This window comes from Gossypium raimondii, chromosome 1 (genome assembly GCF_025698545.1).
Source record: "Gossypium raimondii isolate GPD5lz chromosome 1, ASM2569854v1, whole genome shotgun sequence".
In the NCBI taxonomy this organism is placed as follows: domain Eukaryota; kingdom Viridiplantae; phylum Streptophyta; class Magnoliopsida; order Malvales; family Malvaceae; genus Gossypium; species Gossypium raimondii.
This window is the reverse complement of record NC_068565.1, coordinates 25886925-25903842: the sequence shown is the minus strand read 5'-3', so window position 1 is coordinate 25903842 and position 16918 is coordinate 25886925. Positions and strand designations below refer to the sequence as shown.

Genomic DNA, 16918 nt, shown 5'->3' with positions numbered 1-16918 from the left:
ATGAATAATTGTGTTTTGTGATGTTTGATGATGAATTATGAAATATATGTTTTGGATATATATGTTTTGTATTGAAATTTTGATGATTTTGAGTCATTAGAGCTAAATTGCAAAAATAATAAATTGAGGGACTAAAATGTGAAATAAATGAAATGTGAGGACTTGTATGAACAATAGGTACATTCGGCCCTTGTATGTTGTGAAAAAATTTTGTGTATTTTGTATTTTATCCAATAGGGATTAAATTGTAAAAAGTGTAAATGTTAAGGGCAAAATGGTAATTTTCCCATTTATGTATTTTTGGACTAAATTGAATGTGTTAATAATTAAACTAGCTCATTTTGAATATATTTAGATCGAGAACCAAAGAAATCGGAGTTAGATCGGGGAAAAGCCAAAGTAACTGAATAATTGCCTGACTTCGATTTTTCATCGTCCCAGGTAAGTCTAATAGTGAATAAATGTTATTAAATCAGAATATATTTATATATTTATTATATATTCAATAAGTTGAAATTTATAGTATATAATCTGTAATGAACTTTATTGATTTTGGTATATTGAATTTATTTTATAAATTAGGTGTATGTTAACCTTGAGTTCATAAGTTGAATTAGTATTATTATATATATATATATATATATATATATATATATATATATATACAAGTGGTTCAAGGTATGTTTCAATTCATGTGAATTGAATCTAATGTTATGAATTAAAGATATTTATATATTGTTCAATATATGTGTATATAAATATATAGGGTTTTGAATTTGATTGAAGTATGGAAGTTATGAATATATGTATATGAAGTCTCAATATATATGTATATAATTGTATAAATTTTGGAATTGATTTAAGGTATGTATGTTATATTGTATATGTGAGTTTTGTTATATATATATATATATGTATGTATGTATAGGTTTTCGAGTTAAATTAAAGATGTGAAATACATACACAAAATGTATGAGGTTGAAGTAGTAAATGACGTGTATGTATAAATTCTTGAAATGAATTTAAGGTATGAACTATATATTATGGAATGAGTATGGTTTGAAGGGGTATAAACGTATATACAATTATTTGTATTGAGCTAAAAGTATGGATTGTAAGTACAGATGTAACCGGGCTATGGTTTGCCAATTTCTTGAAAGTGTGGTTAATGCTACATGAATTATACATATATGTTTTAAACATGTGTAATGCCAGTAAGAGTTATATGAGAAATTATTCTCGTATTTGTGATATTCAAGTTCTGTACCTAGCAGGCTTAATGCCGGTGAATTATTCAGACTTAATGTCTAGCAGGCTTAATGCCGGTGAATTATTCAGACTTAATGTCTAGCAGGCTTAATGCTTGTGTTCTGAAATTAGATAATTGCATTGATAAATTGAAATATTATAAAAATGTGGTTGTGAATATTCGGTTCAATATTTTGTTGTGTATATGCATTCGGCTAAGAGTATTTGATAAGTTTATTTATGCATTTGGACATATGAGTTGAAGTGAACATAAATTAGGTTAAATATAATTGTGGGAAACATATATGCATTCGGTTATATGTTCTTGATGAACATAAATATTTGATTATAAATAAAATGATAATAGAAAAGTAACTGTTAAAATAGTGAGTGTATGAGGTGTGGTGTTTAAAATAAATTGGTTTGGAAAATTTTGTAATTCTTTAATTTAATTGTTAAAAACTTACTAAGCTATCAATGGCTTACTGTTTATGTTTGTTTCTGTTTATTTTCCTTGTCTTATAGATTTTTTTGAAGTTGTTACGAGATCGGGGATCGTCAGAAAAGCTTATCACACTATCGATGGATAATCCATCTTCGGTTCCTGTTATACCTCAAGTGAGTGATCCGATGAGATTACTTAAGCCTTCTGTTGATAAAATTCGAAAACACAGGGCCGAAGAGTTTAGAGCCACTGATGATGATGATGATGCTGAGCGAGCTGAATTCTGGCTCGATAATACTATTCGAGTGTTTTATAAGTTATCTTGCACCCCTGATGAATTCTTGAAATGTGCCATATCTTTGCTACGAGACACTGCATATCACTGGTGGAATACACTAGTATCGGTGGTTCCGAAAGAGCGAGTGACCTGGGAATTCTTTCAGACTGAGTTTCGTAAGAAACACATCAGCCAGAGATTCATTGATCAAAAATGCAAAGAATTTCTTGAATTGAAACATGGTCGGATGACAGTGACAGAATATGAGCGGAAATTTGTGAGACTCAATAGATATGCTCGAGAGTGTGTTTCGACTGAAGCTATTATGTGTAAAAGATTTGAAGATGGGCTGAATGAAGATATTAAATTGTTAGTTGGCATACTTGAGATAAAAGAGTTCGTAGTACTTGTTGAATAAGCTTGTAAAGCCAATGAGCTCGGGAAAGAGAAGAGAAAAGCTGACTATGAAGCTTAAGATTCCCGTAAAAGATCATTTAGTAAATCATTCTAGTCGGCCTCAAGGAAATTCAGAGAGGATCATAGCCGATCTAAAGCTACTGCAGGGTTTCCTAAACATGATCGAGATCGACCCCCTGTGAGTTCATGAGCTACTTCAGTTGCTAGCGTTGGTAGTGTTCGACAAAATAGATCAGAGTGCAAGCATTGTGGGAAATGGCATCCTGGAGATTGCAGATTATATGATCGGTCTTGCTTTAAGTGTGGTTAAAAGGATCATTTCATTCGAGAGTGCCCGATGGTAGCTGAGCAAAACACTGTGCAGAATACCAGACCGAGTAATGTGTCAGTACGAGGTAGATCGCCAAGGAATTTGGGTAATGTAAGTGGTAGTCAGAGAGGGACAAAGGACACGGCAGTTCCATCTGAGGCTCGTGCACAGGCCAGAGCATATGCCATCCGTGCTCGAGAGGAGGCTTCTTCTCTAGATGTTATTACTGGTACTTTCACTCTTTATGATATTAATGTTATTGTGTTGATTGATCCTGGTTCGACTTATTTTTATGTGTGTGAGACCTTAGTATTCAGTAAGACTCTACCTATTGAGTCTACTGAGTTTGTAATTAAAGTATCAAACCCCCTGGGCCGGTGTGTTTTGGTCGACAAAGTGTGTAAGAATTGTCCCTTAATGATTCGAGATTTGTATTTTCCGGCTAATTTGATGTTGTTACCATTTGACGAGTTTGATATAATTCTGGGTATGGACTGGTTGACTTTACACGATGTTGTGGTTAACTGCAAAAGAAAGACTATCGATTTAAGGTGCCTGAATGACGAGATTATTCGGATTGAATCTAATGATCTGAATGGTTTACCAGTAGTGATATCCTCGATGTTGGCTCAAAAGTATGTGAAGAAAGGGTGTGAATCTTATCTTGCATATGTTCTTGATAGTAAAGTGATCGAAAAGAAGATTGAATCTCTGTCAGTTGTGTGTGAGTATTCAGATGTGTTTCCTGAAGAATTACAGGGTTTGCCACCTATTCGAGAGGTAGAATTTGGAATTGAACTAGTACCGGAGACGACTCTGATTTCAATAGCTCCGTACTGTATGGCACCGACTGAATTAAAAGAGTTGAAAACACAGTTGCAAGAATTGACAGATAGAGGTTTCGTACGACCGAGTTTTTCTCCCTGGGGTGCACCAGTTCTATTTGTGAAAAAGAAAGACGGAACGATGAGAATGTGTATTGATTACTGGCAGCTCAATAAGGTGACTATAAAGAATAAATATTCGTTGCCACGTATTGATGATTTGTTCGATCAGCTAAAAGGGGCTTCAGTGCTTTCGAAGATAGATTTGAGATCAGGTTACTATCAGTTGCGAGTTAAAGACTCTGATGTGCCAAAGACAGCTTTCCGAACGAGGTACGGACATTATGAGTTCTTGGTTATGCCTTTCGGATTTACTAATGCACCTGCTGTTTTCATGAATTTGATGAATCGGATCTTTAGACAGTATCTGGACCTGTTTATGGTAGTATTTATAGATGATATTTTGATCTACTCTCGTGACGAAACTTAGCATGCCGAACATCTGAGACTTGTGTTACAAACTTTGTGAGATAAACAGTTGTTTGCAAAGTTCAGTAAATGTGAGTTCTGGTTACGCGAAGTCAGTTTTCTGGGCCATGTTGTATCAGCATCGGGTATTCGGGTTGATTCGAGTAAAATTTCAGCTATACTTGATTGGAAACCTCCGAAAAATGTCTCAGAATTTCGAAGCTTTTTAGGGCTCGCTAGTTATTATAGATGGTTCGTGAAAGGGTTCTCTATGATTGCAACCCCGATGACAAAGCTACTACAAAAAGACGTTAAGTTTGAGTGGTCAGAAAAATGTTAGAAAAGCTTTGATCAGTTGAAAGTTCTTTTGACCGAAGCTCCAGTCTTAGTTCAGCCAGAATCAGGTAAAGAGTTTGTTATTTATAGTGATGCATCTTTAAACAGTTTGGGCTGTGTTTTGATGTAGGAAGGCAAAGTTGTAGCCTACGCCTCGAGACAGTTAAAGCCGCACAAAAAGAATTATCCGACGCATGATCTGGAATTGGCCGCTATTGTACTTGCGTTGAAAATATAGCGTCACTATCTGTTTGGCGAAAAATGTCATGTTTATTCCGATCACAAAAGCCTGAAGTATTTAATGACTCAGAAAGATTGAATTTGAGACAGCGCCGATGGTTAGAATTGCTAAAAGATCACGAGCTTGTGATTGACTATCATCCGGGAAAGGCTAATGTTGTTGCTGATGCCCTAAGTCAAAAATCACTATTTGCTTTGCGTGCAATGAACGCACATATGGCTATGTCTGATGATGGTGCGATAGTAGCTGAGTTGAAAGCAAAACCGTTATTCGTTCAACAGATTTGTGAAGCTTAGAAAGTCGATGATGATTTAATTGCAAAACGAGCTCAGTGTCACGTAAATGTTAATTCGGAGTTTTTAGTTGATGTTGAGGATTTTTTTAGATTCAGAAACCGATTATGTGTTCCAAAAAATTCAGATGATTTTGAATGAAGCTCATAATAGTCGATTTTCTATTCATCTGGGTGGCACGAAAATGTATAACGATCTGAAACAGCACTATTGGTGGCATGGTATGAAACGAGACATTTCTAACTTTATTTTGAAATGTTTAATATGTCAGCAAGTAAAAGCTGAGCATCAGGTACCTTCTGGATTGCTTCAGCCAATCATGATACCTGAATGGAAATAGGACAGAGTTACGATGGATTTTGTATTCGGTTTACCGTTGACACCGAGTAAGAAAGATGCAATTTGGGTTGTTGTGGATAGATTGACTAAATCAGCACATTTTCTTCCGGTTCGCACAGATTATTCGCTTGATAGGCTAGCTGCATTATATGTGTCTCAGATTGTAAGGTTGCATGGTGTACCTATTTCTATTGTTTCGGACAGAGACCCGAGGTTCACATCGCGGTTTTGAAAGAAACTGCAAGATGCTTTAGGAACAAAACTGCACTTTAGCACAGTTTCCATCCGCAAACAAATGGTCAGTCCGAACGAATCATTCAGATACTTAAGGATATGTTGAGATGCTGCATTCTTGGGTTTGAAGGTACATGGGAACGATACTTTGCATATAATAATAGCTTTCAATCTAGTATCAAAATGGCACCTTACGAGGCTTTGTACGGTTGTAAATGTTGTACACCATTGTATTGGACTGAGCTTAGTGAAAATAAGATACACGGGGTCGATTTGATTAAAGAAACTGAGTAGAAAGTGAAAGTGATTCGGGATAGTCTAAAAACAGCATCAAATCGTCAGAAATCATATGCAGACTTGAAGAGAAAAGATATAGAGTTTCAGATTGGAGATAAAGTCTTTTTGAAAGTCTCACCGTGGAAGAAAATACTCAGATTCGATCGTAAAGGCAAATTGAGTCCGAGATTCATTGGACCGTATGATATTATAGAGTGTGCCGGACCGGTTGCTTATAAATTGCTATTGCCACCTGAGCTAGAAAAGATTCACAATGTATTTCATGTTTCGATGCTTCGTAGATACCGATCCGATCCTACACATGTGATTAGTCCGTCAGAGATTGAGATTAGATCTGATATGTCATATGAAGAAGAACCGAATTACATCCTAGCTTGTGAGGTTAAAGAGTTACGAAATAAGAAAATTCTGTTAGTTAAAGTACTGTGGCATAAACACGGAGTTAAGGAAGCAACCTAGGCGCTAGAGGATACAATGAAAGAACGTTACCCACACCTATTCACCAGTAAGATTTTCGGGGACGAAAATCCCTAAAGGGGGAAGAGTTGTAATAGCCCAATTTCGACTCTAATCGGACATAGTGGTTTCGGGACAACAAGTCCGAGTCAAAAAAATATAAAATATTTTAATATTATTTTATGTGTTTATTATGTGTGAATTTAATTGTGTGAAATTTTTGTGTTTTAATTTCGTCGTTTGAGTGTCCGATTAAATAAAAGGATTAAATCGCGTAAAATAAAAATTTAATGGTTAGATATGAAAGTGTCTATTTGTTGTTGTCTTTATAATTTGGAGGATTTAAGAAGCAATTAGTCCACCATTAGGTGAGTGGACGGCAATGGTCAAGAATGACCTTATAATATGTGTTATATATTATATTTGAACAAAGGTTAATTAAGTAAATTAATTATTATGGTTAATATATGTTAAATATAACAAATTTAAAACCATGTTCTTTATCTCTTTTTTTTACCGAAACTAAGAGAGAAATATAAGGGTTTAAAGCTTTGGAATATTCGGCACTTACAAAGCTTGATTAAGGTATGAATTTTGTTCGGTTTTTGATAATTTTTATGTTTTTGAGATCATTGCTTCGAGTACTATCCGACCCATGCTAGAATTTTTTATTTTGATGAATATTTTGAGTTATGCTATTAATGAATAATTGTGTTTTGTGATGTTTGATGATGAATTATGAAACATATGTTTTGGATATATATGTTTTGTATTGAAATTTTTTATTATTTTGAGTAATTAGGGCTAAATTGTAAAAATAATAAATTGAGGGACTAAAATGTGAAATAAATGAAATGTGAGGACTTGTATGAACAATAGGTACATTCGGCCCTTGTATGTTGTGAACAAATTTTGTGTATTTTGTATTTTATCCAGTAGGGATTAAATTGTAAAAAGTGTAAATGTTAGGGGCAAAATGGTAATTTTCCCATTTATGTATTTTTTTGGACTAAATTGAATGTGTTAATAATTAGACTAGCTCATTTTGAATATATAAATGGGCAAAATGGTAATTTGCCCATTTATGTATTTTTTGGACTAAATTGAATGTGTTAATAATTAAACTAGCTCATTTTGAATATATTTAGATCGAGAACCAAAGAAATCGGAGTTAGATCGGGGAAAAGCCAAAGTAACTGAATAATTGCCCGACTTCGATTTTTCATCGTCCCAGGTAAGTCTAATAGTGAAGAAATGTTATTAAATCAGAATATATTTATATATTTATTATATATTCAATAAGTTGAAATTTATAGTATATAATCTGTAATGAACTTTATTGATTTCGGTATATTGAATTTATTTTATAAATTAGGTGTATGTTAACCAAAGTACACCTTGAGTTCATAAGTTGAATTAGTATTATAATATATATATATATATACAAGTGGTTCAAGGTATGTTTCAATTATCGTGAACTGAATCTAATGTTATGAATTAAAGATATTTATATATTGTTCAATATATGTGTATATAAATATATAGGGATTTTAAATTTGATTGAAGTATGGAAGTTATGAATATATGTATATGAAGTCTCAACATATATATGTATATAATTGTATGAATTTTTGGAATTAATTTAAGGTATGTATGTTATATTGTATATGTGAGTTCGGTTATATATATATATATATATATAGGTTTTCGAGTTAAATTAAAGATGTGAAATACATACACAAAATGTATGAGGTTGAAGTAGTTGTACGTGTATGTATAAATTCTTGAAATGAATTTAAGGTATGAACTATATATTATGGAATGAGTGTGGTTTGAAGGGGTATAAACGTATATACAATTATTTGTATTGAGCTAAAAGTATGGATTGTAAGTATAGATGTAACTGGGCTATGGTTTGCCAATTTCTTGAAAGTGTGGTTAATGCTACATGAATTATACATATATGTTTTAAACATGTGTAATGCCAGTAAGAGTTATATGATAAATTATTCTCGTATTTGTGATATTCAGGTTCTGTACCTAGCAGGCTTAATGTCGGTGAATTATTCAGACTTAATGTTTAGCAGGCTTAATGCCGGTGAATTATTCAAACTTAATGTCTAGCAGGCTTAATGCCGGTGTTCTGAAATTAGATAATTGCATTGATAAATTGAAATATTATAAAAATGTGGTTGTGAATATTCGGTTCAATATTTTGTTGTGTATATGCATTCGGCTAAGAGTATTTGATAAGTTTATTTATGCATTTGGACATATGAGTTGAAGTGAACATAAATTAGGTTAAATATAATTGTGGGAAACATATATGCATTCGGTTATATATTCTTGATGAACATAAATATTTGATTATAAATAAAATGATAATAGAAAAGTAACTGTTAAAATAGTGAGTGTATGAGGTGTGGTGTTTAAAATAAATTGGTTTGGAAAATTTTGTAATTCTTTAATTTAATTGTTAAAAACTTACTAAGCTATCAATGGCTTACTATTTATGTTTGTTTCTGTTTATTTTCCTTGTCTTATAGATTTTTTTGAAGTTGTTACGAGATCGGGGATCATCAGAAAAGCTTATCACACTATCGATGGATAATGGTATTTTTAAGTTGAAGTTCCTTTTGAGTCTATGGCATGTATAGTCTAAGACTAAATGAAATTGTTTTTTTGTTAGTATAACTGTATTAAAGTCTTGAAAATGTGGCTAATTTAGTTGTTTTAATTGGTTTTGGTTTGAATGTTAAATTAGTCATATTTTGGTTGCGGTTTAGGATTATATAAGACTTGTTATATTTATGCTTGGTTATGTGGTTTGTTTACTTTAGATTCATATGATTATATATATATAGTACTTATAAATGTTTTAAATCTGGAATTGAGTTGATCGGGGTTATACAATTGGAAAATTGATCTCATAGGATTAGAAGTTAAATTTATATAATAGTATATATATTTAAAATGTACTATGAAATGCGTTGTTACCGGTAATAAAATGAAAGACTTTTATAAATTGATTTAAGTATAATATTTCGAATATATATATGTTTTTGGTAATTATAAATAAATTTGATAATAAAAATAAAATTTAAATTAGATTTGTATCTATAATATTTGAGATTAAAATAACATTTGACTTTGCATTTTCGATTGATGCATTTTATGAAATAAAATGTATATATTTATTTCCATAAATCACTTTGTGAATTATGTCTTTGTTTTAATTGTATTTAATGGTGTTATGTCTGATAATACCTCGTAACCCTAATCTGGTGGCGGATACGGGTTAGGGGTGTTACAGATTAATTCGGTTTATGTGATAGAAATGTCAAGAACATTTGTCTTTGATATGTGATGATCATGTAATGCCATGAAAATTTGTTTATTTGTGTGGTTTAAAATGTATCTATATTTTGTTATATAACTTATTTTGTAATCTATTTGACAAATGATAAAATTAATTCGGTTACTATGTGAGGTGAATTATGATTTGTGAAGCAAATCTATATTAAATCTATAATGGATAAAATATATTTATGTCATGGGTGAATGGTTAAACACTTGGGTTAGTATAAAGTGTATATTTAGTAAGGTTTGTTGGAAAAGAAATAACAGGTTTTGGTTTATATCGAATAGAGAAAATTTGTACTATCTTTGTGGCTAATTTTGTTAGCTTTGTGGGAGATGAATGGATAATGTATATATATGTGACAATTAGCTTACTAGATAGGGAGTAATTGATATAACATTAGTTAAAAAGGAAAATTTGACGATATGAGAATATGTATTGATACGAATAAATTCAGGTACTCAGGACGAATTCAACAAGTAAGTGAAAATTTATAAATTCATATGATGAGGAAGTGAAAGATTGTGAGTATATTTAGCCAAGAAAACCCTAATTAACGACTCGAGAATAACAACTTGAAAGTTTTAATTTAGATGAAATTTTACAACTTGGTTTACTACGGTTAAAAGTGTATATGTTCTGGTAATACCTCGCACCCTATTCCGGCATCGAATACGGGTAAGGGGTGTTACAAAAACGACTGCCTAAGTTCTAACAAAGGTTTACTAAAGATAATAACATGGAATGTTTTCAGCGTAACAACAAGGTTTCAAAAACACTATCGTGTGACATTGCCAGATACGGCCATAACGTTTAGGCTGGGTTTGAGGTGTTACAGGTTGTTTAAAATTTTAGAAAATAATTTTAGTGAAGAACCATTAAAGCCCTAGATATTGTGAAATTAAATTAGAAAATCCCAATAAAATTATTAGAGTTAAACCAATGATCTATACTAAACAAGATATAGATGAATTTGATATACAAATTAAAGAATTATTAGAAAAGGATTAATAGAAAAACTAATAGTCCACATTCTAATCCAGCTTTTATGGTCAGAAATCATGCTGAAATAAAAAGAGGAAAAGCTAGAATGGTTATTAACTATAAAAGACTAAATCAAAATATTATTTTTCATGGATATTTTATTCCAAGAAAGGATGTTTTAATTAATCAAGCTAAACAAGCAAAATATTTTAGTAAATTTAACTGTAAATCGGGATTTTGGCAAATCATGCTAACAGAAGAATCTAAATCTTTGATAGCTTTTAGTGCACCCAATGGACATTATCAAGGGAGAGTAATGCCATTTGGATTATGTAATGCACCGCAAATATTCCAAAAATGGATGGATTATATATTTAATAAATATAAAAAAATCTGTGTAGTCTATATAAATGATATTTTAATATTTTCAGATACATTAGAAAAACATAAAAAACATTTAAATATTATTTCTCAAGAGTTCCTAAAACATGGAATCATATTAAGCCCTAAGAAAATAGAGTTAGAAAAAAGAAATAGAATTTTTAATATTGAAATTATCTGCAGAAGATCTTAAACTACAAGATCAAATTATAGTAAAAATAAAAGAATTTCCTAAAAACATTGAAGATAAAAAGCAGCTTTAACAATTTTTGGGAATAATTAATTATGGAAGAAATTTATTTTCTAACTTATCCGAAAAAATAGGTAAGTTACATGAAAAATTAAAAAGGATAAACATTTTATCCGGTCTAAAAAGACTCGAAATTATACAAAACCTAAAATTTGAAATAAATCATATTCCAAAAATTTATTTACCTAAATAATGTGATAAATTAATTTTAGAAACAGATGCCTCACAAAATTATTGGGGATGTATTTTAAAAGCTAAAACAATAAATGATGAAGAACTAATATGTGGATATAGTTTTGGAAAATTTAAACCAAATGAAATTAATTATGTTATATAAGAAAAGAAATATTAGCAACATAAAAGGAACAAAAACTTTCTTATATATTTAGCACCTGAAAATTTTATTATAAAACCGATAATCGCAGCGTTAAACAATTTATTATATATTTCTTATAGGTTCTACAAGCTTATGTTTTATTAATGATTTAGATGAAAAATTTTCTACTATAAAATTTAGACTTGATCACGAACGATTTGATATAAGCAGATTGAATGGGGTTTTGTTAAAGAAATAACAATGCAAAATTTCTCTTTTCATTTATTAAAAGATTTTCCGCATTTATTAAATCTATATTATTACGCATGATATATGAAAATGATTTTTACTGTTATTTTTATCTTGAAATAAGTAGTCTTATTGGTATAGATGAAAAGAAAAATTTTATCAGCCGTATCAAATTTGAATTATTCAAAAAATGATTAGAAGTCCCAAATTATCAGCAGTCAAAGAAGACAAAGGACATTTGACAAAAAAAACATTGACAAGTGTTACAATAATCTCAATTATTATCAAATCCAAGCAGAGATAGATTTAATGACAAAAGCCCAATATTTACTTCAGCAAAAGAATTATAAACTCTGGACTGATGGAAGAAGAATATTGGCTTATGATACTGGAAATATCCAAGATGACAAAGATGAAAAATCCGTACAATTAAAAAAGATAGTTGACATGGAGATAGACGATTTTCCTTCACACATAATAGAGGAAATCAAGAACACGTGGGAGATTTGGAACTCATCACCAAGACTGTCAACAGATTCATTACATCTAGATGACATAGAGTTAATGAATCTAGATAATATTCGACAAGGAAGCCACGTGGGAGAATAACAACCAAGAAAGGAGCATTCTAATTTGGAGGTTACTTAAAGGATAAGACATCTATATACAAACAAAAAGATTGCAACATGGAACAAACCATTAATGATATGACAAGACAAAAAGAAAGCTACGTGGAAGTAACCATTAATATCATCCTTATCAAAAACATTGTGCGGGATTCAAAGAAAATAAAATAGAGTTTAATAATTCTCTTATAAACAAGGACAGAGGAAGCCTAAACAAGGCATCGAAAAATAGTTTAGAAATCTTTCTTTTTACTTTTCAATTACCATCCTCTTCTTGTAAAAATTTTTCCTTTACTTCTACTTTTGTAATAAAATCTACTGTCTTTCGCATTCCCCTTTCATATATGTAATTAATAATAATTTTATTATTATTAATTAGAAGTTAATGTTGGCGATGAAGGTGGCTCTTGGTTTCTCATGATCAAACTCCGAACCTAAAAGCCTGATTTGATTAGCTTGAATTTATATCAACACAATTTTATTTGATTACAAAAAGACAAATAACCTAAATCTATCCAACTTGAACTTGCCCTAATTGGATCTAAAAATGATTTAAGCTCAAAATGATCCAAAGTTGACATGGCTTGAATCCCGGAATAAACCAAACAAGTAATCCAAAATAGTTTGAACTTGAGTGCCATTGGTAAATGAAAAATATCCTAAATGACTAGAACCCAATTCAACCCAAAAAAATACAGTTTGCAAACCCGAACAACTTGAACTTAAAATCATCTAAGCGTAAAATAAATTGAACCTTAAATGACTAAAACCTAAAATGATGTCAAAATTTTAGTCCAAATAGACCTGACCAATATCGACCAAAGCCAAAACTAACACATCCTACTCAACGTACATGTCGATTCATTGTTTTCAACATTTGTACCTGTTAGTTTAACCTCCGGTTAATTGGCACTATTTTTTTGTACAAATCAGGAGAACAAGGAGGGCTTGAAATGTTAAAGACTGCCATTGCTAATGCCCGTTACACGGGCAAGGTTAATGCCCTCCTTAGCTACCCCTTATGAATTCTCTACTGTTTTGATGTTAGGAGATGGCTGATTGAATGTTCTCCCGTTATTCTAGGTTGTCATCGGAATGGATGTTGCTGTGTCTGAATTTTATGGACCGGATAAAACCCATGACTTGAACTTCAAGTAAGAGGTGAACACAGTCGCAACAAGCAAGATATTCAAGCATTGTGCCTTTATGAGATCCGTTTATGTATCGCGACTGTATCGTTTTATGATAAATTGCATTTTCAAGTCATTTGCTCCTTCATTTATCTGTTGTTTGGCATTTGCAGAACAATAATGGTTCACAAAAAATCTTAGGAGACGCCCTCAAAGATTTATACAATCATTCGTTTCTGAGTATCCTATTGTGTCAATTGAGGATCTATTTGACCAAGATGATTGGGAGCACTACTCCAAACTAACCAATGAGATCGGAGAAAAAGTTGAGATAGTGGGAGACGATCTCTTGGTCACCAATCCCTGCAGGTGTGATCAGGTTAATACCCTCCCCTTTTAAGCTAGCATATGTTTATTCTTGAACGATATATACTACTGTTTCAGAATTGGACTGAACTAGTTAAATCGAGACTTGATTGGGCACGAGTTTGGAATAATATGTTGAATTGGTTGATTTACGAATCAATTAAATGAGTTTAAAATTATTTGAACTCGCGTTTGAACAGTTTTTTTTTAATTTCATGATTTTTTTAAAAACAATTTATTCAATTGAATCGGATAAATTTATCTAATAGAAAATTGGTTGTTTGATTAGTTTAATCACCAATTCGATTATGAAAACCTTGTAATATACAATGGTACAGATCAAGTTGGTTTTAAAGTTTCAATTTTAAAATTTTTGAATTAGTTTTATTTGAATAATTTTGGAGCTGGAAAATTATTTGCAATTGGGTTTTGACTCTGTGATTTGAGAATTTGAGTAATTTTGGACTACTTTTGGTAAGTAGTATTCAAATTTGAGTAATTTTAGTTACGTAATTGTATCATTTTATATTTGGGTATGGATTGAGCGGGTGAAATTATTAATTATTTTTTATAAAATCAGATTGGAGTTGAATTTTAAATTGGTGACAACTGTTCCAGATTTTATTTGTGTTTGATTATTAATAAAAAAGATTGGAATCCAGCTTTTGTTTGTTTGAAATTTATTGGTAAGAGCAAACTTCCGTGCTCCTGTTCAACTTTCATAGATAGAGCAATTTGCAATTAATAAAAAGTAAAAATTTTCTAATAAATCTTGAATCTGAATTTTAGTGTTATATAATTGCAAAAGGACTTTTAAACATATAAATATAGAGGTAAGTCTTTTCATATTTATATCTAGGAATGAGAGGAAGGTTATCCCTAAATCAATATGTTTGACTACAAATCTTCTTTTTAAGTTTAAATTAATTTCGTAGAAAAATGAATTAAACGAAAGAATTTCATTTGGGTTTTCGCCCAATAACTTAAGGAAAATAGATTCTTCATATACGCGCTTAATTATTAAAAGGATTCGCTTAAAAAGTAAATTACTTAATAATTAGTCATCAAACTTACTAACTTTTCATTTTCATCTCAAATATAACATCTTTCTTAATTAGTTTTTCATTTTACTACTCATCTTAACGTTGTATGTTTGGTCACTTTTTTTTAATTTATCATTTTAGGCATTCATTTTATTTTTTTAATTTCTTATTTCTAAAAAATTAATTTTAGTGTTTTTCCTAATAAAAGAGAGGAAAATCTAGGGTTTTTAGGAAACAGAAAACATTAAAAAAGTGCTTGAAATTAAAAAAAAGGATAATTCCATATTTGCCTCCTATACTTTAATAAAATTTTTAATTTGGAATCTAAAGTTTTTAAATATTAAAATGGTACCTGAGTTGATTGTGCACTTGCTATTAAAGGGATTAATGATGACTCGAGAAGGTGTGCTCACGGGAATTTAATTTTTAGAGTTCAAGAGTTAAGAAGTTGAGATTGGAATGTTGCCTTCGAGTATATCCCAAGAGAAATGAATTCTGTCACACACTCGTTAACTAGTATGATGAAAGATTTCCTAAATGACACACAAATATTTTATATGGCTCCCTCTATCATCTGTCACCGTGTTGGGACGGATAGCATGCATATGACCTCGATTCCAATTATTTCTTGCTAGATTATTAATCTTTTCTTGTTAAAAAGAAAATATCTGAGTCTAACTAATGGGACAGTAAACATAGACCACAATTGTACTTCCACGTGGCATTTTTGCAGAAAAAAGTTTAGCCAAGTCAAACTTAGGGGACCGCTGAGCAACTTGTCCCTTTTTATCTAAATTAAATTAAAAAACATAAACTTAATGTTTTTATACTAGAAAAAACTTTTTCATTCTATTTTTCCTTTCTTCTGGTTTTTTTTTTTGCTTCTTTCCTTCTCCTCTTTCTCTCTTCTCCTCCCATAAAAAACTTAGTCACCGCTGCTCTGTCCAACCTTTGATCAGTCGAATTTTCACATCGGCTTGAATTTCCTTCCTTTCTCTTGCTTTCTACATGTGTTGATTTCTTAGTCTTGAAATTCGAAAGGTGAAGGTATGGCATTTGGCTAAGGGGCGAAGTTAGAACAATATTTTAGGGGTTATATTTTTATTATTTTTAAAGGATTAAATTAAATTTTTATAATTTTAAGGAGAGTCAACATATAATTTGATCTTTATTAATTTAAAATTTTTAAAAAATTTAAAAAACTTAAATTACAATTTTTCATTTTAGGGGCCGGCCCCATGCCAGCCCCTAGAATTGCCTCTGACTAAATTCAGATTTGATGATTTTGAGAATAATTTTTGAAAAAAAAAAATAGAAGCCCAAATCCAATCCAACAGCTTGAAAACCGTTGGCTAATGAAGTTTGGCGACGAATTGAGGCTTCGTCGTGGTGCTTGACGGTGATCGGACCTCATGCAAGTATGGATTTCTCTGATTGACGACGACCGGAATTGAGTTTCTCTGTTTGATGATGAGCGAAGCACATGCAATAGTGGGTTTCATTGTTTGTTTTTTGATATTTTCTTTCTTTATTTTTTGAAACTGGGTCTTGATGACTTTACTTGATTTCTTTTCAAATTAGTATTTTTTTTGAAAATTTTGGGTATAATTTTTGGGTATGTTATTGCAGACGATGAAATGTGGGTTTGTTGTTGAAACTGAGAAACGAGGTCCATTGTGGAGAAGATGAGAGGCAGGAGCAGTTGGGTCTTCCCACCAACCAGGAGATTGAGAACCAAAACATGCTAAAAAAATTCATGGCATAGAATCCAAATTTTGACTTCACCAATGCTAGGATGATTTGGATGTAGATTATCTGTTCCTTGATTTTCGATTACTACGACTTTCTTAATTAGGTTTGTTCTTGTTTATTGTTTATTAGTGTTTCGAAATGAAAAGAAAAGAAAAACTAGATTCAGATTTTCCGGGAAAGAAAACAAGTTTTATTTGTTAAGGGGAGGAAAATAAGCAAAATTAATAGTTTAGGGTTATCATTTTTAAAGTTATAAAATTTATTAACATATTCTA

The 16918-nt window shown here is 31.1% G+C and overlaps 1 long non-coding RNA gene across 1 annotated transcript; it reads left to right on the top strand.

The window, feature by feature from the left end:
• Positions 1 to 15732: 15732 nt before the first annotated feature.
• On the top strand, positions 15733 to 16918 carry LOC105785486 (uncharacterized). Its single transcript, XR_001131029.2, has 2 exons — positions 15733 to 16382; positions 16521 to 16918. It is a non-coding gene; the product is annotated as an uncharacterized LOC105785486 (long non-coding RNA).